We start from the raw sequence: 27,301 nt of genomic DNA on the forward strand, positions 1-27,301 counted from the left end.
GCCTATACCTCATTATAATACTAAAAAATCATACTCATTAAGGCCACCATTTTCTATAGACATTCTGTGACTACGCATGTAATCAATCAATCTGTAAGAAAACTATGAGAGTTATTTATTGTTCACAGAGACAGATTTTCAAGACAACAGACCAACTGAGCTCCTGCTTCGCGCCTAACAATGAACGCTTTCAATCTCTGAAGCCTCAGTGTCTCAGGAATTGGTCATTTGAGCTCACTGGGCAGAAAAACTACCACCTTTGATCAATATCAATCTGGCGACCCAAGTGGGACCAAGATCCCTAAGTCTATGACTGCCCAAAGTTCTGGAGCCCTGGCAGGACAGATGAGCATGGTAATCGAGACTTTTGTGACTGCCAGACTTCTAGTCTAGAGGTTCCACAACCGGGTTTTTCTCTGTTCTGCCAGCCCTCCAGACTCTGTGCACTCAAAAGCTTCAAAAAGAGAAACTGTTTCCAGTTCAAAGTCCGCCATAAGACTAGGTGAGTGGACCATCATGGTAAAAGTGGGTCGGGGAGTCAGTAAGGGCATTTCAAGGCCTAGGTTTCAGGCCCAAGTCCCACTTCCAGAAAGACACCCCCTTTGCTCTGTCTGACCTCTACACCTTTCTGTTTTTGAATACCATTTTGTGCAGGGTTCAAGGCCCTGACCTGAGTTTGTCTGTTGAGTATACTCCTAGAAAGTAAGTAATCCAACAATTCATTAACATCTAACAAAATTAAGTGTATGATGTCTGCTTGTTAATTTGTGTGTTACTCAGAGTAAATGCTTAACTCCTGTTTAACTGTTAATCGGTATGTTTGGTCTAGTTATTAATTGATGTGTTACTGCATATACAGTAAGTGTTAAGTGTCTTTAAAGTTAGTCAGTGTGTTATTGCATTTGTATTATTTGATGTATTACTGCATTTGTGTTATCCAGGTATTTCTATTGATTACTGATTGTGGAAATTCTTTAAAATGGTTAATTCTAATTCTAATAGCATTTCTGGATATAAGCCTTTGCACTGCACTTTGAAAAACTGGAGAGATTTTAGTTACAATCCATTAAAAAAATGAACAAAAAATAATTATTTCTATAACTCAATCCAGCCTCAACATGACTTAGTATAAGGAAGAAAAAGGCCTGAAAATGGTTCTACAGAAAAGGAAACTGTTGCAGTTAGACTTTACTCTGCAAAAAAGAACAGAAATGGGATGAGATGATTCATTCCTTTATTCGTCTCTCTCAAAAGTATACATCCAGTCTGTTTTATATATGCATGACCTGGGATTTAGAGATAAGAACTAAGCCGATCAGGTCAGGATTAAGGTAATTCAGCACACAAGGGTAAGGAAGACATTGTCTATATTTTTAGAGCCACATCTACTGTTTGAGAAAAAAGGAAGAGAGGTTTATTTTGTCCAGAAACTAAATTTTCTGTAGCACATAATCCAACATAACCTGTTTGGATAGCTCTTTTGAACAACTGAAACACAGGGAGCCCAGAATAAGAATGAGGGCCTTTAATCCTGTATATCTTAATGTAATGCCTGGATACATCCTAGAATATATTAAGCTGATAATCAAAAAGTATTGGCAAAGTCCCTTGAAGGATGGGAGAAAAAATATGGAACTATTTAACTTTACCCTCAGGAAGTTCCCTGATACTATATCAAGCATTAGGGCACCCAAATCAATAGGCATAGCCCTTGATCTTGAGGCTTACTTTTACGAAGCTTATGCAGGTAGCAGAGAAGCTTAGCCTACTTATAGGTATGCGTAAAAGTTACTTCTGGAGGATCTCTTTTACTGCTCAGATGTGGCCTCACTCTCTTTAAGCCCAACTCTGTAAGTGAAATCATTGCCTTCCCTCCTTCGTGGGACATGACTCCAGCCTCCTTGGCAGTGTGGGAGATGACTCCTAGGGATGAGTCTGGCCCTGGTACCGTGAGATCAATAAAGTGTAACTAATAACGTATCAGTGGTGGACAGGGTTCAGATAGAGTCAAGAAGCTCCTTTGGAGGTCATTCTTATGCAAGCTTCAGTTAGCCATTGCTACCTATCATAACTTGCCAACCCCCAACCAAAACCATTCCAGCCAATCCTAAAGAACACCTAGGGCAATATATAAGACTCTACAAAGGTTCCACACTCTAGGGTAACTTTCCAGAAACCTACAACCTCCAGATGGATCCCTGGACCAGGTAAGTACTGAAACCTAGAGGACCCCGCCTCTCTAGAACATCAACTAGTCTCATCTCCCTACCCCATATTAATGACAGCCCTTCCAACACGAAAAAGCTAGAATGGCCATAGCCCAAACAGTAGGATAGAAAGAGCAAAGGTGATGGTGGAGTTATACAGAGAAGGTAGGGTTTAACAAACAAACACGGTTGCTAAATCATTAAATTGATATTTCTTTAGTCTCCAGTTATCTTAGAGCAGCTAGAAGTAAAAACCTAAAATTGTGCTAGTGTAACCCATACCAAGCTCTGAAATCTGTTCTACAACTAACTGTTGTGCCGTGCTTTGAAACCGATTGCTATTTTGTATACATGTTATTTTTCACAAAAAAAGAAAAAAAAAGTTGATGGTGACGATAAAAAAATTATTTATTCCTTCAAGCCTCCTATATACTGGGGCAGCTAGAAGGAAAAATTTGAGAGGATCGTATGGTAATACATGACACACTCTGGGATCTGTCCTGTAACTACTTGTTGAAGAGTACTTTGAAAACAATTGCTTTTTTCTTCCTTTGCTTTGTATATACATTTTATCATACAATAAAAAAGCTCAAAATAAAAAGGATATTTCTGTGCTCCTTTTTTTGGTGACTAACTTTCTATTTGTGTCTGTCCAAGAAATATTTTCATATGACAGGATGGTAACAGCACATTAACAAAAAATTCTTAAAGAGCTCTATTTGAATTGTTTAAAGATAAATATATCTATAATTTGTGTATATATAAATTAGCACTCCTAGAGTCCTAGAGAAAAAGAAAAAAAAATACTCTAGGTACCAGGGTTCAAGGCCTTAGTATTTTTAATTACTGTAAACAAACCTGGGCAGTGGAAAGAAACTGCCACCTGGGACTTTCTGAAGGCAGCAGAGGGCTGCCAGGGTAAAGAACGAAGCCAGCTTTAAGTGAAAAAGATCTAATAATTGGAAACAAAAAGAAGGTCAGAGGAATGCTCATCAACACTAAAGCCACTTAAGGGGTCTTAAATCCTACCACCCTCATTTAAAACTTTTAAAACCAAGCTCAATAGACCAGACCTCATTCTTCCTGTCTCACTATCCCTGTGATCAGGGCCTAACCCTAAGGCAGCTATGGGGGAAAGGGGGGGTGAGGAAAGATGGGGGAGGTGTGGGCTTGGTTAGAATTCTTTCTGCTGTGCCTGGGGATCTGAGCTGGAATAGTGGGCAGAGAAGATATGCTGTGGAATAGGTATGTCTGTTCTGAAAGAGGTCCTCAATTAAAATTATTTTCCCCAACAATACTTTTGCAATAGTAACCATAATAAATAAATCATTATTAAAATATAAATAGCCTTGGGACAGAAGTAATTGAATAAGATCTAACTGCTTAATTTCAGTAAATAAAAGAAAATGTCCTTGAGAATTATGGAAAAGTTTTATATTTTTCAGAGCCTGATAGTCAATATACTTTTGTTGTTCATAATTTTAGAATATTATGAAAAAAGGATTTTTTAAATCTCCAATAGAAGGAATAAAAAAGAAAATACAGTCACAAAAGATGCAGTGACAAAGTCTAGTCCTATTCCCTTTTTTATGATGATTTTTTTGAATCAAACAAATACAGTTTTATTCTACTTAGATATGTTCTCCCTAATTCATACACGTTTACTGATAAAATAAGTTAGTATTATATCTATTAGATCTTTACTATGGAAAAAATGTTAGTTTGTATTTATCTTTTGGTAGCTTAAAGTATGTAGGTATGTAAAATATACAAGATGTGCTGCATTAAAGAAAAGTGTGCAATTTTATCCTTGAGAACGTGTAGGATAAAGTCTGACTGAAGAAGGTTTGTGAAGGTGAGTTTTATTTCTGGTAGCCACCACCAACTATAATGTACTGAGGGGAGAGAAGACTGTCAAACTAGAATTCTATACTCAATGAAAGTATTTTTTTTTAAGTGAAGGCACAAGTAGGTGAGTGAACCTTGAAAACACAGCATGTTAAGTGAAATAAGCCAAAAACAAAAAGGCAGTATGATGCCTCACTAATATGGACTAACTACAATGTGCTAACTCTGAGAATTAAGAGCACAGTTTCATCAAGGAAAGGCTTATTGTAAAGTTCCTAGACTGTAAGCTCTTACAGCATTCACATCTATTCCTGAGGTATAATGGTTATTTCTAAATTCCAAGATGCTGAGCTGTGTGTGTGTATATCCTGGTCAGTCCCTCCCTGGAACTTGAGGTATCTGTATGACACCTAAGACTCAGCACTAGAGCTCTGCAACTATGAAAGTCAGCATTACCCCATACAGCAACTGTTTAACAAGCTGAAGAAGAGATCAGACTTCAATTAGAGATATAAATGAAGTTGATCTGGTTAGTAAATCAGACTAAGGAGTAAAGGATGAAATTGACTGTATTTTAAAATTTCAGCTGCTGGGTGAGACCAGAGGAAGAGATGTTTATTCGGTGCAAAATTTATACCTTCTATAGCACACTAATTTAATTTGTATGGTCAGTTTACTTGAACACCATAATTACATGGGACCTCAAATAGGGAGTAAGATTTTGTTGGTTTGTAGAAGTTAATGTGATGTCCTGATACATTCCAGAGTAATCTGAGCAGAACATTAAAAAGTTTGCAAAGTCCCCTTGAAGGACTAGGGAAAAATGTAGAAATATTAAACTTCCCCACCTGAGGAAGACTTGGTATTCTTGCAAGAATTGGGGACTACCAATTTAAAAGGCAAAGGCCTCAATCTTGGGGTTTGCCCTTAAGAAATTTGTTCCTGCAAAGGAGAAGCTAAGACTACTTATAATCGTGCTTTAGAGTCACCCCCAGAGAACTTCTTTTGTTGCTCAGATGTGGCCTCTCTCTCTCTCTAAATCAACTCTGCAGGTGAACTCACTGCCCTCCCCACTATGTGAGACATGACTCCCAGGGGTGTACTTTCCCTGCAACATGGGACATGACTCCTGGGGAAGAGCCTGGTCCTGGCATCGAGGGATTGAGAAAGCCTTCTTGACCAAAAAGGGGAAGATAAACGAAACAAAATAAAGTTTCAGTGGCTAAGAGATTTCAAATAGTCAAGAGGTCATTCTTATGCATTATATAGATATCTCTTTTCAGGTTTGGGTATATTAGAGTAGCTATAGGGAAATGCCTGAAAACATTTGTGATGGTCAAGTTCACATGTCAACTTGGCCAGGTGGTAGTGTCCATTTGTCTGGTTGGGCAAATGCTGACCTGTCTGTTGCTATGAAGACATTTCATGGATATAAATCATAATTACGTTGGCTGCATACACAGCTGACTGCATTTGTAATCAGCCAAGGGGAATGTCTTCTGCAATGAGTAATGCTTCATCTAATCACTGGAAGGCATTTAAGGAGGATTCAGAAGAGACGGTCTCTCATCCTGCTCCAGCTGGAGAGCCTCTCCTGTGGAGTTCATCCAGACCCTTCATCAGAGTCATCAGCTTCACAGCCTGCCCTATGGATTTTGGACTCTTCCATTCCTATGGTTGTCCAGCCAGCCTCTCCTGAGAGCTCACTGAGGAACTTCATTGGAGTTACCAGGTTGCAGCTTGCCCTATAGACCTTAGACTCTACGTTCCCACAGTTATATGAAACACTTACAAATTTTATATCTATGGATATTTCCTGCTGATTCTGTTTCTCAAGAGAACTGTAGCTAATACACCATCGAAGTGTAATCAATTAGTGTTGATTCTTGAAGATGATGTATATAGCTTTCACAGTGTGACTGTGTGAGTGTGAAAACCTCGTGACTGACACTCCCTTTATCTAATGTATGGATAGATGAGTAAGAAAATACAAACAAAAAATCAATAAATATAGGGGGTGATAAGGGATATGGAATGTTTTGGGTGTTCCTTTTTACTTCTATTTTTTTCTTATTCTTATTTTTATTGTTTTTGGAATAATAAAACTGTGATGATGAATGCACAACTATATGATGATACTGTAAACTGCTGATTGTATATTTTAGAAGATTATATTGTATGTGAAAACATCTCAATAAAAATTGTTTTAAAAAAGTGAAGGCAATTATTCCGGAGAAGATGGCGGCTTAGTAAGACGCGCGGGTCTTAGTTCCTCCTCCAGAAAAGCAACTAAAGAAACAGAAACAATAAAAAACAGCTCCCGGAGCCACGACAGAGACCAAAAAGACAGCGTACCCCATTCTGGAACGGCTGAACGGGCAGGGAGAATCCGCTGCGGTGAGATACCCGAGGGGTGCGCGTTTTCCTGGCCCGGGCGGCTGGCAACTGGGGTCCCCTCCACGGACGTGGCTCCCCGGTCTGACTGGGAACGTTGGATAGCGGGGCCCTCCCGCCCACGCTTGGCATCTCGGGCCAGCTGGGCAATTTGGACCGGCACTCCCCCAAGCCGCGGCGGACGGTGACCCCCCCTCCACGCGCGGTTTCCCGGGCCGACTGCAAGATTCGGATTGGCAATTTAAAGGAGCCACAGCATCTTTTACTGGTGGGCCCCGCAGACAGATGAGCGCCACGAGCGCCACCTACTGGGCAGGAAAAGAAAAACAGAGCCCAGAGATTTCACAGAAAAACCTCTCAACCAGCCGGGTCCCACACCCAGGGAAATCTGATCAAATGCCCAGACACCAGCAGAAAATAATGGATGACGCTCGGAAAATTGAAGATATGGCCCAGTCAAAGGAACAAACCAATAGTTCAAATGAGATACAGGAGCTGAGACAACTAATGCTGAATATACGAACAGAAATGGAAAAACTCTTCAAAAACCAAATCAATAAACTGAGGGAGGACATGAAGAAGACATGGGCTGAACAAAAAGAAGAAATAGAAAATCTGAAAAAACAAATCACAGAACTTATGGGAGTGAAGGACAAAGAAGAAAAAATGGAAAAAACAATGGATACCTACAATGGTAGATCTAAAGAGACAGAAGCTACAATTAGTGAACTGGAGGATGGAACATCTGAATTCCAAAAACAAACAGAAACTATCGGGAAAAGAATGGAAAAACTTGAGCAGGGGATCAGGGAACTGAATGACAATATGAAGCGCACAAACATATGTGTTGTGGGTGTCCCAGAAGGAGAAGAGAAGGGAAAAGGAGGAGAAAAACTAATGGAAGAAATTATCACTGAAAATTTCCCAACTCTTATGAAAGACCTAAATTTGCAGATCCAAGAAGTGCAGCGCACCCCAAAAAGAATAGACCCAAATAGGCGTTCTCCAAGACACTTACTAGTTAGAATGTCAGAGGTCAAAGAGAAAGAGAGGATCTTGAAAGCAGCAAGAGAAAAACAATCTGTCACATACAAGGGAAACCCAATAAGACTATGTGTAGATTTCTCAGCAGAAACCATGGAAGCTAGAAGACAGTGGGATGTTATATTTAAATTACTAAAAGAGAAAAACTGCCAACCAAGACTCCTATATCCAGCAAAATTGTCCTTCAAAAATGAAGGAGAAATTAAAACATTTATAGACAAAAAGTCACTGAGAGAATTTGTGACCAAGAGACCAGCTCTGCAAGAAATACTAAAGGGAGCACTAGAGTCAGATACGAAAAGACAGAAGAGAGAGGTATGGAGTAAAGTGTAGAAAGAAGGAAAATCAGATATGATATATATAATACAAAAGCCAAAATGGTAGAGGAAAATATTATCCAAACAGTAATAACACTAAAAGTTAATGGACTGAATTTCCCAATCAAAAGACATAGAATGGCAGAATGGATTACGACCCAGCAATACCACTGCTAGGTATCTACTCAAAGGACTTAAGGGCAAAGACACAGATGGACATTTGCACACCAGTGTTTATAGCAGCATTATCTACAATTGCAAAGAGATGGAAACAGCCAAAATGTCCATCAACAGACGAGTGGCTAAACAAACTGTGGTGTATACCTACGATGGAATATTATGCAGCTTTAAGACAGACTAAACTTATGAAGCATGTAATAACATGGATGGACCTAGAGAACATTATGCCGAGTGAGTCTAGCCCAAAACTAAAGGACAAATACTGTAAGGTCCCACTGATGTGAACCGACATTCGAGAATCAGCTTGGAATATATCATTGGTAACAGAGACCAGCAGGAGTTAGAAACAGGGTAAGATAATGGGTAATTGGAGCTGAAGGGATACAGACTGTGCAACAGGACTAGATACAAAAACTCAAAAATGGACAGCATAATAATACCTAAGTGTAATGTAACTATGTTGGAACACTGAATGAAGCTGCACCTGAAATATAGTTTTTTGTTTGTTTGTTTGTATCTTTTGTTTTTGTTTTTTTCTTTTTCCTTTTTATATATATATATATATTTTATTAGTATTATTATTTTAATTCTCTCCTCTATATTAACATTCTATATCTTTTTCTGCTGTTTTGCTAGTTCTTTTCCTAAATCGATGCAAATGTACTAAGAAATGATGATCATACACCTATGTGATGATACTAAGAATTACTGGGTGCATGTGTAGAATGGAATGATTTCTAAATGTTGCATTAATTTCTTTTCTTTTTTTTTGATTAATAAAAAAAAATTAAAAAAAAAAAAGTGAAGGCAAAATAAAATCTTCACAGACATAAAAAGTAAAAGAATCCATCATCAGCAGGCCATCACTGCAAGAAATATTACAGGAAGTCTTTCAGGTAGAATGAAAATGATACCTGATAAAGATAAGGATGTGCACAAAGAAATGAAGTACATTCAAAATAATAACTGCATTCCTAAATATACAAAACATTTTTTAAATCTCTTTAAAAAGGCATGAATAAAAAATAATGCATCATGACATTTATAACATATATAGAAGTAAAAAGTATGTTCTTATGTACTTATTCACGAAGAGATATACATGAAGTCGTATAATATTACTTGAAAGTAGATTGTGAGAAATCAGAAATACTACAAAAACTCTAAAGAAAAAAGAAAAGCTCACAGATTTCTAGGTGCTCATATAAGATGGAAGAATAGATAGCATGACACTTCCTATTACCTAAGGCTGCTCTATTTGTGCTGACTGAGCAATACATTCTAGACCTTTTACATTTTAAGGGTCTAGAACTATAAACAGCTGCTTTACAATACCCCAGCTTTTTTTAAGTAAACAATACTGTGGGCAACACTATTCTCTGAGTTCTCACACATGTGTAAACCAATCTATCTGTGAACTTGGCCTTTGTTGTCTAAGGGCACACTCCTTTTCTGAGCTACACCTCCAAATTTTATCTCCTGAAGTCTCAGCATTATGATAACTTTATCTAAACTGAATCATATCTTCTCCCTGTAATTTATCTTGGCATTCACTGTGTCAACAGTTCATTCTGACTATCTCTCTACTTAGGGAAATCACGTACCATGAAGTGAGGTAATCTGTATACCTGCTGAAAGTTACAAAAGTTACTTTAAGCTTCATCTTCTTGGCAGGTATAGAATTAATGGGATAAAATTAGTTCAGCTCTAAGTGGAATTATTACCTAGAGTTAGCCTGATTCAGAAACTGAACTCAGAAAATCTTAAAATTCTCAACAGGAAGTCATTCATTTAATCATTTTTTTAAAAACTATTAAGTATCTACAATATGTCAACATAAGCACTCGAGGTGTTAAAAATTCTTAAATAGAAAATAACAACAATATATTGTGGCATTTATAACATATATAAAAGTAAAAAACATGACACCAATAGTACAAAGGCCAGTAGAAATATATATATGTGTATATAATATATATGTATAAATGTATCTATAAATATTTATGTATATATATAAATCCTTAACTAATACAGGGCACACATACACATACACAAAGACTTAAATAATTGTGAATTGCAAAAGTATTCCATCTTCTCTTATCTAATGATATCAAAAACAAATATGCAATTTGCTTTTCTTACTGTCTTCCCACATCATCTCTTAATATTAATTTACTTCCTCAAACTCCTGGGGCTACTTTATATTCCAATCTACAGAAAAAGAATTTGCACTGTAATAGGGATCTACTATAAATCTGTATTCCTACTTCTCAGAGAAATAAAACTTGATGAGACAAGGTAATGGGTACAGGATTCACTGGCCCTGTGAATTTCACAGGGAAATGGTGTAAGAAAGTTACTCTTAGGGTACTTTATTCATACTGCATGTACAACACCTTAATTTTGTCTGACTTATTCAAGTTAGTGCCTTTTCAATCCTCCAGACTTGGTCTAAGGAGAAAGCCTGAGAGTGGATGATCAAATGAGACACTGAAAATGATAACTGGGGCCATAATGGTCCAACCATAAAGAAACAGACAAAGCATCAGTCTGTAAATTGTTTATGAAAGCGCCAGAGGTCTATTAAGTCGTTGTCACTGAATACCCAGGATGTTGCCTCCAAATTATACCCTGCTCAGAATCACATGGAGGAAGCTTTCCTTAAAAAGTAGCATTATTTCATATGCATGAGAGTGTTAGTTATTTCTTCTTTTAAACTATTCTACTTCGTGGTGGCATTCATATTCATTATAGAAGTAATAAATGCTTGTTTTAACAAGACAAATACTTTGAAAACTCTCACCCCCTGAAGTTAGCCACTGTTAACAGCTTGGTCTCCTATTTTTTCATATCTTCCTCTATGTGCATACAAACAAATCCATATATATATGTTTGTATATAGGATTTTTTTCTTTACTTCTTTTTTTTTTTTTTTTTTTTTTTTTTTTACAATATGCCATACACATTAGTCCTGTGCCTTTTAGTTTTCCTTAATGGTATATATTGGGAAAATGCTATGGGTTACTACAGTCTATTAGCTGCTTAACATTCCATTCCAAACTATGTAAAAATCAAAATTTATTTGACTATCCCCTACTAATGATTTTTCGCTATTATACATATGGTCATCATAAATATCCTCGCACTTAAATTCTATCTGTAAAAGAGATTCTGACATATTGGTGGTCAAAGGATATATGTACCTTAAGTATCAACCTCCTTTCAGCAAAGATAAGTCGCCTTCTCACAAAAAATGCATGAATATTGTTTCCCCACATTCTTGCCAGTACCAGGTGTTATAATAAATGCCTTTGAAAAAAATCATAAGAACAAAAATGGTTACTAGCTTTAAAATATATTATCTAAATTTTTTCTAAACTTCTTTATCAATTAAATTTCTCCATAGACTTACCCACTGTCAAAAATTTGCCAGCTGTCTCCAATTTACCAATAGCTGTGCTTTAGATATTCACTCCTAAATTCTAACAACCATATTATAACATATTTTCTCTTAGAAATGCCATTTAAATGAAGGTTAGATAATCCAGCCTAATGCAAACTATAGTTTGAATATTTAAAATGGTTTAAAAAAAAACATTACCAATGTACAATATGCAGACATTCTGTTGTTAATCTATAATGATAATTAAAATACAAAAGTGGATTGATAAAAATGTTTTAAAAACACACATTATCAATACACATACAATGGAATATTATTCAGCAGTAAGAAAGAATAAAGTCCTGAAGCATGCAACATGGATGAACCTTCATGATATTATGTTAAGTGAAATAACTCAGACACAAAAGGACAAATATTGTTTGATCTCACAGATATGATCTAATTGTAATATGTACACTCACACACATAAATAGAATACAGGTTACCAGGTTACAGAATGAGGCTAAAAAATGAGGAGTAGTTGCTTTATATGTGCAGAATGTTTAACTAGGTTGAACTTAAACATTTGGAAATGGACAGAGGTAATAGTAGCACGTTACTATGAGAATAATTAAAAGTGCTGAATGTTGTACCAAGCTGGTTGAAAGGGGAACTTTGCAGACATATAAGGAAAGTCGGACGTTAAAGCATGGGAATCTTGTGGTGGACAATGTCCACGATTAACTACAAACATTTAAAAGTTCTTTCATGAACTATAAAAGGAAAAAAAAAATACATGCTACCAGAGCATTCATATTGGAAAATCACTTTCCAAACCACATCGTTTCTAATCGTCTACCTGCCTGTTGCTCTCATAGAGGGAGCTGAACAGACAAGGAAAGACAGAAGAAACAGAACCGGGATGGGAGGAGAGAAGATAGAATCTATATGTGGAGACCCAATACATGAGAAATGAAGCCGGCTACAATGTACCTAAGAAAATGAAGCCGGCTACAATGTACCTAAGAACCTCTATCACCCAACTCCCCAAAAGTATCAAGACATAAGCACTCTCTCCTTTTATTTCTTCATCTCCCCTCCCCTCTCTCCTCTTCCTCCAGCCTCCTTACCATATGCCCATATGGCCTGTGAGCAAATCCAAACTTTCCATCCTTTCCACTGCCACTCCTAGTCTCTATAGTGTGTTAGAAACGCGGCCACAAAGCATCAAATTCTCCTCTTTTCAGTCCTCATCCAGAGCAGAAGGCAAAGACTCACATTCCAACAGATCTTCAGAATGCAGGTCATGAGAAGGGGTGAAGTTTGGATGGTAGTTAGTGGCTGGATTTGTCTGTCTGGAGCCAGATCTTGTAGCTAACTAGGACACAACCAGATGAGATCACCACATGATGATCCAAGAGTTTTGTGGTCAAATTATCATTCAACTTTTCAAGATGGGTGAATATTTTAATTGCTATAATTCTAATTTTATATTAAGACTAATTTATTTCTTATACTTCAAGAATACTGATGTGTCTACTGCATGCTATTTATCATCCCTGACCTAAATACATTCCTGGTACCTAAAATACATAATCAAATATAATACTGAAAACTCAGCATTTCTCTAAATGCATTCCATGATTACTCCTTTCTCTACTATTGCTTCACTTTTTCCACTCATTTCTTCTACATTCTTTTTCTTAATAATTCTCAGTGATTCCTGGCATTTCATTAAGTGACTCAGATATAGCCAACAAAAGCACCCTTTCTATCAGTTAATAAAAGGCTGAACAACGTGGACCACAGGAAATCAGGAGATCGCTGTTCAGTCCTCACTTATTTCTTTGCTGACCCCATTTCTCTGGATTTATCTCAAGTAAAAAATGAAAGGACTGAAAATCAACACACTCAATCTTTTTATCTTTTATCCATCAACCACAAGCAATGGGAATTCTCAAATGATGGGCAAGTATGAGTGGCAAATCAGAGTTAGATGCAAAAGTATCCTACAGTTGTTGGGGTAGTTGGGGGACAAGGGAAGGAAAAACAAATCTACACAACTTCAGCAAACCTCATCCCATACCTCCCACAGTGAAGATGCCTCAATGCTGAAGTCCACAATCCCTACTCAGGAGGCTATTGCTAGCCTCCTAGAAGCACTAGAAGGCACTGGTTTGAAAATCTTGGGGAAAGAATGGCCAACCAGAAACTGCTTCAGGTTCAGTACTAAAATGAGGTACTGAAAGTACCATGAAAGAAATCATTCATTGAACCAGAGATGGAAGAAGCCTCAGAGGAGACTACATTCAGACCTTTCCTTAAGATTGTATATCATGCTCATTCAACTAAACACGGAAGCTACACAGACCAAGACATGGAAGAACAACAACAAATAATAAAACAGAAACCAATGAAAAAAATTCCTGAAAGAGGCCATCTGTAGACACTTAAGAAGGTGCCAAATTTATGTACCATTAATGCATTTAATAAGAGTGGAAAAACTTTTAAATACATGAATTTATTCCAAAATTCTCCCTTCATTCAATGTTATAGGTGAACCTAATCCAAAACGTATTTCTTAATTCAGCACAATTAATAAATACTATACTTCTGAAGACTAGCACAAGTAACAAAATACAATTGCAATAGATTATTACAAATTATATATAAATCATTTTTAAAAGGTTTTAAAAGGAATCAATAACAGTCTCTGAAAACAAACAAAACAAAAAACATGAATATTGTGGTCATTCTCAAAATTAAAAATGCCATCAATAATAAACGAAAAATAAATATTAAATGAAAAAAATCAAAAAATAATGTTAAGGATAACCAGACAGATCATATCAGCATAAAGTGATACACTCACACCTCAACAAAACCCAAAACAAAACACTAACTTTCTTATCTCTTTCACCCTAAAGATCTATACTTGCTGGCACATAAGAAACACTGAATAAATGTTTTCTAAATGAATAAATTACTAATTAATTAATTAAAGCAGGTGTTACAGGATGATTAGAAACTCTGACAATCACTCATTTTAATCCGTAAACCCAAATAAGGCTAGTTAGTCAGCATAAGAGCCAGGGTTAGAAATCTGATATCTTGATTATTAGTCATTGCTTCCTTTATAGTAGAATTTCTAGAATTAAGAATGATTAAAGTTTTTTAATTGATATATAACTCCAGAATCTACTCAAGTTATGAATTAGGCCCTATCTTATGAGCAATTAATTGCTAAGTGACTTGTATAATCCATTTAACTTCTTTCTTATCTTGAAAATTTACATTTCTGAAGTTAGCAATTAGATGGAAAAATACCAGTGTAATATTAATAAGTGAAAAATATCAGAATACAAAACTGCTTAAACACAGATTCATGATACTGTTTATCATGTTTATCATGAAAAATATTTTGGAATGGTATTTAATGGTATTAGAAAATGCCAGGTTATACTAAGTGAAAAAAGCAGAATACAGAACTTTATACCAACTGGTCCAATTTTTAAATTTTATATATTAGAAAAGAGGAAATAGAAACGTGGAAGGAAGTATGTCAGAACATTACCGCATTTGAATAACGGAACTACAGATGATTTTTTTGTTCAAATTACACACATTTCTTTATTTTCCAAAAATGTTAGCAAGCATGTGTCGCAGGTTTTCTCCCCATGTTCCCCCAAGTACTTACACAGTTCCTCCTTTTCCACTGAGTATCACAGAAATCATATCCTTAGTCAATGGAACAGTTTTTTCTGCCTTTATTAAACAATAAATCTAAATGCAAAACCCTATAATTTTAAGAGTTGCTTCAATTAATAATGGAAATGAAAGATAACAGAGTTCTTGTCACAAGTAACTAAATCCTCTACAGCCAGCAATAGAATTTTTCACTGAAGTTTATGGATATTATGGATAGCATAAAATTATGTTTGAAAAGAAGTAAACTATAAGTCTTTCCTTCTTAAATATGAAATAATTCTAGAACATATTTAATGGCTTTTCATTTAAACTGAGAATATTCAGCTCTTGCTATATACATTACTTACAATCCACATTATTAATGTTAATTTTGAATGCAGAGAAGGACAGACCCTAATTATTTACAATAGAGAGCTCTCTGGAGTGGTTGTCAGAGGGCCAGGATTCTGGCCCCCAGTCTGTCACCCCAGGCCAGGTAATTGGGACAAGTCATCTCAGTGGGAGCCTGGTTTCATTGGCCATAAAATAAGGACACTAGCTTATATTTTATTTATCTCAGAAAGCTTTTACAAGGATCAAATTACAACATGTATATAGAAAAACATGACAAATAAGTAAGATACTATCATTACTAAAATCATCAATCTAATTCAGAGTTTCCTCTACTACGTTGTTTGCTATACTATGTTAGGAATATCTCGTTCATGCCTTACATTTGCTGAGCGAGTCCTAAAAGTTATTTCTCACCAATAAATCCCAGATTTGACAATATATTTTTCATATAACTGAGTTCTTAAAATTTTAAATTCAACATTGATTACATATAAAATAAAGTTAGTTTATGTCAAATTATTTATTAAATAATACTTATCCTTAAATGCAGAGTGACATGCAGGGTAAGACTGTTTAAATGAAATGGTAAGGGTGAGAAGGCCCTACTGCCCACACCACAGGCCCCCACACAAACAAAACAAAAGCTTTCTCTTACCATTAAAATTCTGCTTTCCTTCAAATGCCAATTGTGAAGCCCCTGAATACTCAGATCACTCCTCTTTTCTAGCACTTACTTGTATTATAACTAATGAAGTTACCTTCCTCACCACACAGAGCTCTTTGAAAGGCGATGGCCCTGTGTTCTTTCTCTTTCTGGAGGCCCTGCTTCCTCTGTACATTTTAAGTAAGGAATCATAACTATTTACTACTAAACCACACATTCCAATTTGATAAAGAACTTTCTCCTAGCTCCAGTGCTTCATCTCCTCCAAGTATTTCTAGGGAAAAAAGTATATATATATATTTTAACATTGGCAGGTACTGGGAATCAAACCCGGGTCTCCAGTATGGCAGGCAAGAATGCTGCCACTGAGTCACTGTTGCGTCACCCTCTAGGGAAATACTAAATAGAAAATGTGATGCTGAGAGAAAAAAGAGAGAATATGTTATATGGTAATTTGTTCACTTGAAACATGTAATCAGTTTCTCACTAGAAATATGAAAAAGTTTGGACCCAAGATTGCTTAAATGTTTCCAAGGAATGCTTATTAGAAAAGTATCTCATTTAGTTTATTTTACCATTTTAATTCCATAAAACACACATTTAAATTTCTATATAGTTTTCTAAATGGAAAAAGGAGAGAGATTAGGTATATTTGTTTTTCTGCAACAAAACTGAAGTGCCATTGTTATTCTGCTTACTGTCATCTAGAATCCTTCTTTAGATTCTCTAAAATTTTTCAAAGAAAAAGTCTGACGATTCCAAATTATCTAAAGCAGCTAAATAAACTGCCAGAAATAATACAATATTAATTATTTACATTACTCCTAACCCTCATGGTTTTCTCTTCTAAGATTGCTTGAGGGAAACATTCAAACAACACTGCAAAATGACTTTGTAGTCCTAAACCTTTGCTTAAAGAAGTTATAAAATTCTTACTACATGAATTAAAACTCCGAATTTCAGTCATTTTTTATATACTATTTTCAATATTCTCTAGTTTCTGTTATCACACACAAAGATCACAAAATGAACAACCAAATACTTCTTCCATCTTTAATATTTTCCTAGCAAAGGCAATCAGTGGTGTTTCTACATTCATAAATACTTAGGGGCTATGGAGCTTCTAAAATATGCTAATAAAAAAACCTAGTAATCTTGCATTACCTCTTAACTTACATGGTTTTAAAAATCAAACATGAAGTTTAGGTAAAATCACTATCTTAACTCTAGCAGGCAAAAAAGTAAATATTGGGGCTCGTATATATTATATACATACAGTACTACACCCAGGCTATAATCAAAACACCATAACGAAAATCTCCTAAAAATATAAAACAAACTTTTTTCTATCCGACACCGCTTCTGATCACATTTAAAAAGAAGTAATTCAATATCCTAAGAGTTTAACTTTCACATGTTTTGCAGGACATGGACTACTAATTTCAGACTATCCTTAAAATAGAACAGTTCAACTAATTTTAGAATCAAGTGTTATAAAGCATCATAGCTGCCAACTGACTGGATACCTGAATTGCAGGCAATAGCAAATGTAGATCTCCTAAAGCAAACTGTGAGATTGCTGAACTCTGAGCAGCCACATGTAACTCTAGAAGAAGTACAATATTAAATGCACATAGCCAAGATAAAATAATACTTTAAGAACAATATGACCATATGAAAGGAAATAATCATGCCATTTAAAAATAATATCTATAATATACAATAGTTCAGAAGTAGCAAAAGAAGGTAACAGCATAAAAAAGAAGCTATGACCTGGGAAGAGCCAAGACTCTTGAGCTTTTGGAGCTACCTCATTCACTGCCTACGTTATCTACTGCTCAGAGTACTGCATATACCCTATTTTAACCCATCTTTACAAACCCAGTGAGATAGACTTACCCATGTCTACCTTACTTTGGTTAATAAAGGTAGGATAAAAATAAGCAACCAAACAACATTATTTCATGCTAAAAATCAAGAATACAAACTGTCACAGTGGCATACCCAGTATGAAGAAATAAATATAGGGGCATGTTTCTAATTCACTGGAACAATAGCATCTTTATATAAAGTCTTTAATACCAGGATTCACTGAGAAATATTTTCACCCACTAGAGAAAAATCAAGACTTTGTCAACTCCCTTTGACAATTCTTTCCAGGAAACATTTCAGGCATGTATCAAAGCAACCATATTCATTGGTGACATTTACAAAACTTAATTCTTTTCAAAATCTCCTCAATCTAAATACACACTAAATACTCAAGTTAAAATTTTATTTTTTTTCATGGATAACTAATCATTAGAATTTATAATCCAGCAGATAAAAAACAGTTTAACCTCCAAAACCCATTAAATACTTGAATTGAAATAAATCTCTAAGAAATTTTAAATTATTGATTTTTATGTCATGCATCATTTAACATGCCTCAGAAAGTTCTAGCATTAATCAGAATCTTTAGCAAAATATTCCAGTAAAACTATTTCTGCAACATTTCTCAGTCATTGCAATGAAATTCAAAATAAATAATTTATGTTAAATATACACTTGCTGTTCAAATTTCATTTCAACCACTTACAGCCATGTGATTTTGGTGAAAATTAACTTCTCTATGCCTTAATTACCTTATTGGTAAAATAATAGCAGTTGTACCCAACATAAAGTTATAAAAATTAGAAATAAGTAAATATACAGATGTAGTGACCAATGTAATTATATCGAGACTGCAGAGATAGACCAACAAATCTACGGTCAATTGAACTTCCACAAGATCCCCAAATCCACTGAGGTGGGACAAAATAGTCTTTTCAATAAATGGGCACAAGAGAACTGATATTAATAGCCAAGAGAATGAAAGAGGACCCTTACATTACACCCTATACAGAAATTAACTCAAAGAGGATCAAAGACCTAAATATAAGAACCAGTACCATAAAATTCCAATAAGAAAATACAGAAAAATCTTCAGGACCTAGTAATAGGAGGTAGCTTCCTCAACTTTACACCCAAAGCACAAGCAACAAAAGAAAAAATAGATAAATGAGAACTCCTGAAAATCTAACACTTCTGTGCCTCAAAGAACCTTCTCAAAAAGGTGAAGAGGCAGCCAACTCAATAGGATTGTAAACTCTTTAAGCAATGACATTTAGTCTAGATGTTGACGTTATGTCTAGATTTTGAGAAGCTATGCTATAAATGTATAACCCGGTATCTCCCCGGAACTTTGGCTACCTATGTGACACCAAAGACTCAGAGTTGGAGTTCTACAGCTCTGGAAGTTAGCATTGCTACATATAACAACTGTTAAAGAAACCAAAAAAGAGATCAGGCTTCAATTAGAGATAAGAATGAAGCCAATCGGGTTGGGACTAAGGTAAATCAAAACATAGGGGTAAGGATGACAGTGTCAGTATTTTAGAACTTCACCTACTGTATGAGACCAAAGGAAGAGAGATTCATTTTGCTCAAAACCTAAATTTTCTGTAGCACATAATCTAACCTAACCTGTCTGGACAGATCATTTAAACAACCCAAACACATGGAGCCCAGAAGTAAGAATGAGGGTGTATAATTCTATATAGCTTACGGTAATGCCCGGATACATCCCAGAGTTTGCTGAAAAGTTGATTAAAAATTGGCAAAGTCCCTCGACAGACAGTTGAAAAAGTAAGAACTTTTTTTTTAAGCTTTACCACCAGGGAAACCCCTGATACTGTCTCAAATATTAAGAACTCCCAGTCAATAGGCCAAGCCCTTGATTTTTTTTTTTTTTTACTATTTTTATTGACAAATCTTCACACACATACACTCCATACATGGTGTACAATCAATGGCTCACAATATCATCATATAGTTATATATTCATCACTATGATCATTTTTAGAACATTTGTATCACTCCAGAAAAAGAAATAAAAACGAAAAGTCATACATCCATACCCCTTATTCCTCCCTCTCATTAACCACTAGTATTTCAATCTATCCGATTTATTTTATCTCTTACATCCCCTATTATTTATTTATTTTTTACCTATACTTTTTTACTCATCTGTCCATACCCTGGATAAAAGGAAAATGAGACAAGATTTTCATAATCAAACAGTAACATTGTAAAAGCTGTACTGTTACACAAATGTCTTCATGAATCAAGGCTACTGGAACACAGCTCAACGGTTCCCAGTACTTCCCGCCAACCACTCCAATATACTATGGTATATAGTATAAAACTATATATGGTATATTTAGTTTATGAACTAAAAAGGGATATATATATATATATATATATATATATAATGTATATGAATAACCTCAGGGATAATCTCTCAACTCTGTTTGAAATCTCTCAGCCACTGAAACTACATTTTGTCTCATTTCTCTCTTCCCTCTTTCATCAAGGAGGCATTCTTAATCCCATGATGCTGGATCTGGGATAGTTCTGACCCACATAGGGCAAACCCTTGATCTTGAGGCTTGCTTTTGCGAAGCTTATTTCTATGGTGGAGAACCTAAGCCTGCCTTTAGTTAAGCATAAGAGTTACTTCCAAAAAACCTCTTTTGTTGCTCAGATGTGGCTTCTTTCTCTCTAAACCCAATTCTGCAAGTAAAATCATTATCCTCTCCCCTATATGGGACATGACATCCAGGGGTAAAAATCTCTCTGGCAATATGGGACATGACTCCCAGAGACAAGCCTGGCCCTGACACAGTGTGATCAACAATGCCTTCCTGACCACAAGGGGGAAAAGAAATGCAACAAAATAAGGTATCAGTGGCTAAGAGGGTTCAAATAGAGTGCAGAGGCTTTAGCTAGATATTGCTAATTACCACGCTTGCCAAACCCCAACCCAAATCACTCCTGTTAACCCTAAAGAACATCCAGGGCTCTATATGAGATGCTACCAAAGTTTCACACACTAAGATTACTTTTCAGAAACCTAATCTCTAGAGGGTTTATATGAGAAAAAACTAATAAATTAGGAGGTTTTCTTAAAATAAATCAAAGGAAAAAAAAACATTGAAGTATAATGAAAGATCCGCCTTTAAAATAGTTTATACTTTTAAAAAGCATATGATTGTGAGTTATTATAACAGGAATGGAATGCTCATAATAGTAAAAATGTTTGTGTTTGTATGTGGTTATGTTTCATAAAAAAATGATTATGGTGAAGAATACACAACTATGTCATGATATTGTGCGCCATTGATTGTTTACCATGTATGGACTATATGTTTGTGAAGATTTGTCAATAAACGTACTAAAAAAAAAGCATGTGAAACTATTTTGCTTATAGAAAAAAGACTCACTACGCTAAGATGCTACTAAACAAATATGAATTCTCAACAGGTTTAAGATTTAATAATCTCTCTTTCTAATCAGTCTTAAGTCCTGAAGGAGCCCTACATCAAATGGAACATTCCAGTTTTCCAGGTCACTCTACTCACTATATTTCAAGTGAGGGTAAAATAGTGTCCATTCCATTTCACTACCAAGGAAGGCCTGATAATGATTATCATTTTAAAAGCTGTTTTAAAAACATCTTTTTTAGGGTGGTGCAATGGTGGCTCAGTGGCAGAGCTCTTGCCTGACATGCCGGAGACCCAGGTTCGATTCCCAGTGCCTGCCCATGCAAAAAAAAAAAGAAATAAATAAATAAAAAACATCTTTTTTAATGAAGATGTACGATACATTTTTTACAAATTTAAAAGAAAATATTCTAAGCTTCTTCACACTTAACTTGCAACAAAAACTACTGCATTCCTTCCTGTCCTCACATATAGAACTAAACAGTCAGTCTATCCTGTTAATTTCTGAATTTTCTCTTAAATTGACCTTCCATTCCAGGCACCATAACTTTACAGTGGCCTTCTGATCTATCTCCCGGCCTCCTGAATTTTCCATTCTGCTCAATTCTACATACTATTTCCAGAGTTATAGCTCTTAAACCTATTTCATTGGTAACTTCTTACTGAAGATCATCAGAGGTATTCCCTTCCTGCCTACAGAACAAAACCTACACTGCATGGCCATTTTCACACTGGTACAACACAAGCCTCATCCATTTCCACCTTCCTATAACCTCAATCCGCCCCACCCCTAAGACTTACTGTGAACTTTAGTCAGACATTCAAAATGTTTTGTAGTTATACCAATGAAGTGGAATACTCATGCTAGTCTCTCTCAGAGTTTTCTTTCCTGGACCTTCACCTTCCCACAAGATAAAATCCCATTTGACCCTAAGAAACAGTTTTCCCAACACCCACTCCAAGCAGAATTATTTGTTTCCTCTCTTGAGAGAGATGAAAGCAAGGGTGGAAAACAATAGCAAAAAAAAAAAAAGACGTTACACCAAAAGGATAGGAAAAAAATACGGCTCATTTGATCACTTACAAAAATAATGATATACTTCAGCAGATACACAATTAGCTGCCTCAAAGTCTTCTTCAAAAATAGACAGAATATAATCCCTAAATTACTAAGAGCTGAGAAACAGACACACAAGTCTTTCCTGTTTTTCTCCAAAAGCATAGAAAGAAGGGTTTAGTGCAACAGAACTATCTGGGTTTCTTTTTAATTAATATAAAATAATACACATTCTAAACTACAAATCATCTTCTCTTCATTTAGTTGGTTCATCAGGGTCAGATGATTTTCGTGCATTTTATGCAGTTATATTGTACTCAGTTGTGGAATTAAAACAAAAATAAACACATGATCGTCTAGATACTCCATTTTTTTATCATGACTTTAGCTTCAGATGTTTTTACAATTTCTATGATTCGATGAAGATGCTTTGGACCAATAGTTCAGCTTCCAGAGAGCCAGACTCCTGAGACACACATGACCCCCAAAGTCAGAAAGACAAAAGCTTCTTTGCCTAGCTACAGAATTACAGTAGGACAATAAATTGTCCTCATCACCCCTCCTTACATGTCATTTATTACCTAAAACCAGCCTTGAAGACCAGGAAAGAAGCATGCCAAACTCTCAAATAAAAAAACTGAAAGTTAAAAATCAGTTAAAGCTTTAAAAAAAAAAAAAGGCCCTGACTAATTAAATGTTGAAATTACTGTGTAAGACTAAGTCAAACCCCAAAAAACTGAAGGAGCATCAGTATAATACTTTGGGTTCACAGTTAATTTACTAATAATATCTAAAATTGCTGACATTCCTAAACTGGTATGTGCTCCTTAGCACCATAAGGCAATGAACAAGTTTCATTGCCAAATATAATCCTAACTGTTTCACGGAAATTACTTTTCAAATCTAGGTTGTAATACTACCAAATATTCAACTGTGTCATTTTGAAATTCCTCAGAAACTTCAATGGAGCTCTGAGATATCCTCTCAATGTTTTAATGAAGTCATATAAACTGTGTTATGGTTGTTAACAGCCACCATTAACATGCTGTGTCCAAACTTTCAGTTTCCAATTTTAGCACCAACACTTTACCCTCTGAGTGGCAGACATTGCTGGCAACAAATCCAATACCCATTCTTTCCTTCTTCTTTACAAACAGAACTTCAATTTTGTTCAGGGCACTAAATGGAGTCAACTTAAAAATCTATATTTCCCAGTCTCCCCAGCAAGTAGAGGTGACCATTAGGATAGTCACCTAAATGAGATATAAATGGAAGTTGCTAGCTGAGCTTCTAATAAAAAAAAATAACTTAAAAGGAGGCTGGCTCAACCGGTTTGCTCATCATTTTTTCCTTTGTCCTTGCCCATCACCTTCTCTTCACATGGAATTCAGACACAAGGGCTGGAGAAGGAGAAGCAATTTTGTGATCGCAGAGTAAAAATATGATACACTAAGAATGGCTAAGCCAAAATATAGAAGGAGTCAGTGTCCCTGTTGGCAAACAGAAGTAACCAACAGCCCTAGACTGCCTACCATGACCTCTCAGAAAGTGAGAAAAAGGAAACATCTATTTGGTTAAGCACTATCACATGTTTTCTGTTACAAACAGCCAAATGCAAGCTTAACTAACATTCATTATCAGATTATGCCTATTCCATGTTTTAAAAGAAAACAAAAAACTCAGACTGATACTGTTATAAGTAGCTATAATATAACACGATCATGATCAAGCACAGAGAACCCTCACTTACTACATACCTATCAAACCATGAGCAAAGCATACACTGAGAAGATGAAATTTAAAATCAAATTTTTGCTGAATACTGGGAGCTTACTGAAAACTAGTGAGCAAGATCATCACAGGCTGCACTACATGAAAGGGGAAAAAAGTTCCTAAAACCTTTACACTCCAACTTTCTACTCAAATGGGCACCAGAGCCGGTTTACACAGTAGAGATGGGATTTTTACCAATCACCTATCTATGTAGGCCATAAAACTGAACTGAAAGTAACAACTATAGTTTCAATTGTTCTCTGTTCCTTTCATCACCATATAATACACAGAATTATACAGCCCTAATGAGACAAAGGACTAAAGCAACAACTCAAAGTATTTGTGAAAGAAAAAAAAGAAAAACAGATTTTTTTCCAAAAAAAAAATCAAAGAGGATTTTTTTAGTCATAATATAGACAAATAACTAAATCCTCCATTAGACGTTCAAAAAGAATGATAATGCAACCCTTTCACTATAGAAGATCAATGGGAAAATAACCATTTTGTTGGAACAAAATAGTTTAACTGATTTTTCTAATTATGCCTAACACGTATAGAATAAAATAGATTGGGTTTACATTAATTATCTCATTTTCACAGTTATACAAAAAAAATAACGTGTTAAGAAAACAAAATCTTTCAATGACAGACTCAAGCAACCGAATTTCATAGATTAAAGTGAAATTTAACTAATTTGATTATTTAAAATAATGGTATATAGATTAATTTCTTTGTACCGCCAAGAAAGACGAGACAAAAATGTTTGCTATTATACAGAAATACAATGATAATTAACTACAGATATGAAAAAAAAAAACCCACTGACATGGACAATTTCGAACAGAAACAATAATAAAAAAATTTATAAATAAACACCTTTATTCCCACTGATTTTGATATCAGCTCAAACAATATGATTAATTTTAATCAGATGGCTCTAAGTATTCTGGCGATGAATTCATTTTATAAGTAACAGGACTAGAATATAAATCAGAACAATGCACCCTCCTCTATAGCAAACAGCTCTTCCTGTTTTATTCTAAATCAGCAAACAGTTGCCCATTTTCACTCAGAAGTAAAGGGCTAAAGCAAGACACAAGAATAGGCCACACCATAATTAGGGCTCACTCACTTGCCATTATATTTGTTTCTCTACAGAGGGCCTGATTTGAAGTTCTTCCAAGGCCATCTGAGGACTAGCCTGACAAAATCCAACTTCTAATCCAATATTCCTAATTTCTTACATTATAGATTATTATAATTCTGTATTTCTGATGACAGCCAGATTTTGAATTTTTTCCTGCTGACTCCATCATCACTTAGGGTATTTCAACAGCTGGGGCATATGATAACTTGGCAACCTGATAATATTCTAGATGAATGCAAACTTACCCTGTAACCAAGGAATTTTGTCAGAAATAAAATTCAAAATAAACTTTTATAAGTTCAAATTGGGATGTTAAGATATTTTGAACAATGCATGATTTCAGAAAATGAACAACCGTACTTTGAAAGTGTAGTGAACTGACACTCCCTATTCAAAGCCGACCATTCTTTTCTGATTAGATCAGCCCCCATAGCAAGTCATCAGGATAATAAGCTCTGTAGTGAAGTCATAGTATTGGATACTGATGGGAAATCATAACCGGCTTAAAAATACATCTGGAAAACAATGAGTTTTCCAGGCCTCCAACTTTTCATGGAATATATTTCATGTTCCAGGCCAACACTCTTACCTTCCATTCCAAGAGTAAATGAAACATAGAGAGTCTATAAAGGCAAGTACAAACTGATGATGACCTAAGCATTTTTAAAGCACAAAGAAAAGGAGGAAGGAAACATTTTTCCACTGAAATTGTACATTATGTATTTGAAAAAGTCTAAGCGCAATATTGATCATTAGACTATGAAGTGTAGTGAGAACTATAACGGACTTCAGATATTTAGTTTCTTTTTATTCCCAAAGGCAAATAAAGATATGGTTTTAAACAATGTCTACTTCCTTGAGGAAAGGCAAATCTACACTTTTCTGTTTTCAGAGTCACCTGAAATCATACACATCAATGATGTAAAATTTGATGGGACCAAAATTCAAACAAGCAATAATTTTTTTCAAAAGTATATACTTTAGGACTTTCAGAATTTTTTCTTTCAGGTTTTAAAGAGTGCAAACATATTTCTTCAATTAAGGTTTTCTAATCTACGTTTCACTATTTGTCACTTTAAAAGTTCTGGAGACAACTGATTAAAAAAACACATCTTAAAATGGAAAGACTGAGGTAAATATGAGTATATTACATAGACGTGCATACAGTGATGATATAAATGGGCTTTAGCCTAAAATATCACTGCAGTTGCTCAGAAGCAGTATTATACACAATAGAGTCTTGACACAAAAGAATTCTAAGTGCCTGTGCTGTTCACAAAATTCTACATGGACTGCAAGAAAGCCAGAAATAAAATATATTCTAGAATGAGATAAACATAACCACGGGTGGATTTTGAGGTTTTGGAGGAATTGGAATTTTATTATCCAGTTCAGGATTGTGTATTACCATTTTCCACTAATAGAGAAACCATTAATACATTCATTTTTAACTACATTATCCCATTTACAGGAATTGAAGGGCTAATTCCAATGCAAATATTCAAAGATACAAAATCATTATGAAATAGGCCACTATTCACTATTAATATTAATGCTCTATAACCTACCCTTGGAGACAGAGTGTTTCAGGAGCCACAATAATATTTTAAAATGCATTCCCAGAGACAAAAGACTCTTATGATAGGAAGGTACAACTTCTAGCTTATTATACTTAACTATAAAGTTAAACAAAATACTACTAAAGAATCAACATTTACCAGGTTGGTAAATAGCTTCCCTAATCTAAAGGTTAGGTACATAATCATCTCAAAATATACTGTTCCATAATTAAATTTACAACAGACTCGCTGGCTCAAATTTTTCATCCATTGCACTTTCCATTGTCACGTTTTTATAACACCTCAGGATAGTTTTATAGTGACAAACCATAAACTTTTTTCAAATAAGTAGGATCATTTTGGGGAAAATGATTTAGTGGTATTT

General features: G+C 35.2%; 1 protein-coding gene across 23 annotated transcripts in view; it reads right to left on the reverse strand.

Annotated features, from left to right (window-relative positions):
* The window catches only part of DST (dystonin), a 512,816-nt gene that overhangs the window by 343,969 nt on the left and 141,546 nt on the right, over positions 1 to 27,301 (reverse strand). The window contains exon 1 of one of the 23 annotated variants that reach the window (XM_077162138.1): positions 11,194 to 11,255. The exons of the other annotated variants lie outside the window; for them this stretch is intronic. The gene's annotated coding sequence lies outside the window, so the exon portion shown is untranslated. Of the gene's footprint in view, positions 1 to 11,193; positions 11,256 to 27,301 lie in introns of those variants that run through there. 23 annotated transcript variants of the gene reach the window in all.

This window comes from Tamandua tetradactyla, chromosome 5, assembly GCF_023851605.1.
Source record: "Tamandua tetradactyla isolate mTamTet1 chromosome 5, mTamTet1.pri, whole genome shotgun sequence".
Classification (NCBI taxonomy): Eukaryota; Metazoa; Chordata; class Mammalia; order Pilosa; family Myrmecophagidae; genus Tamandua; species Tamandua tetradactyla.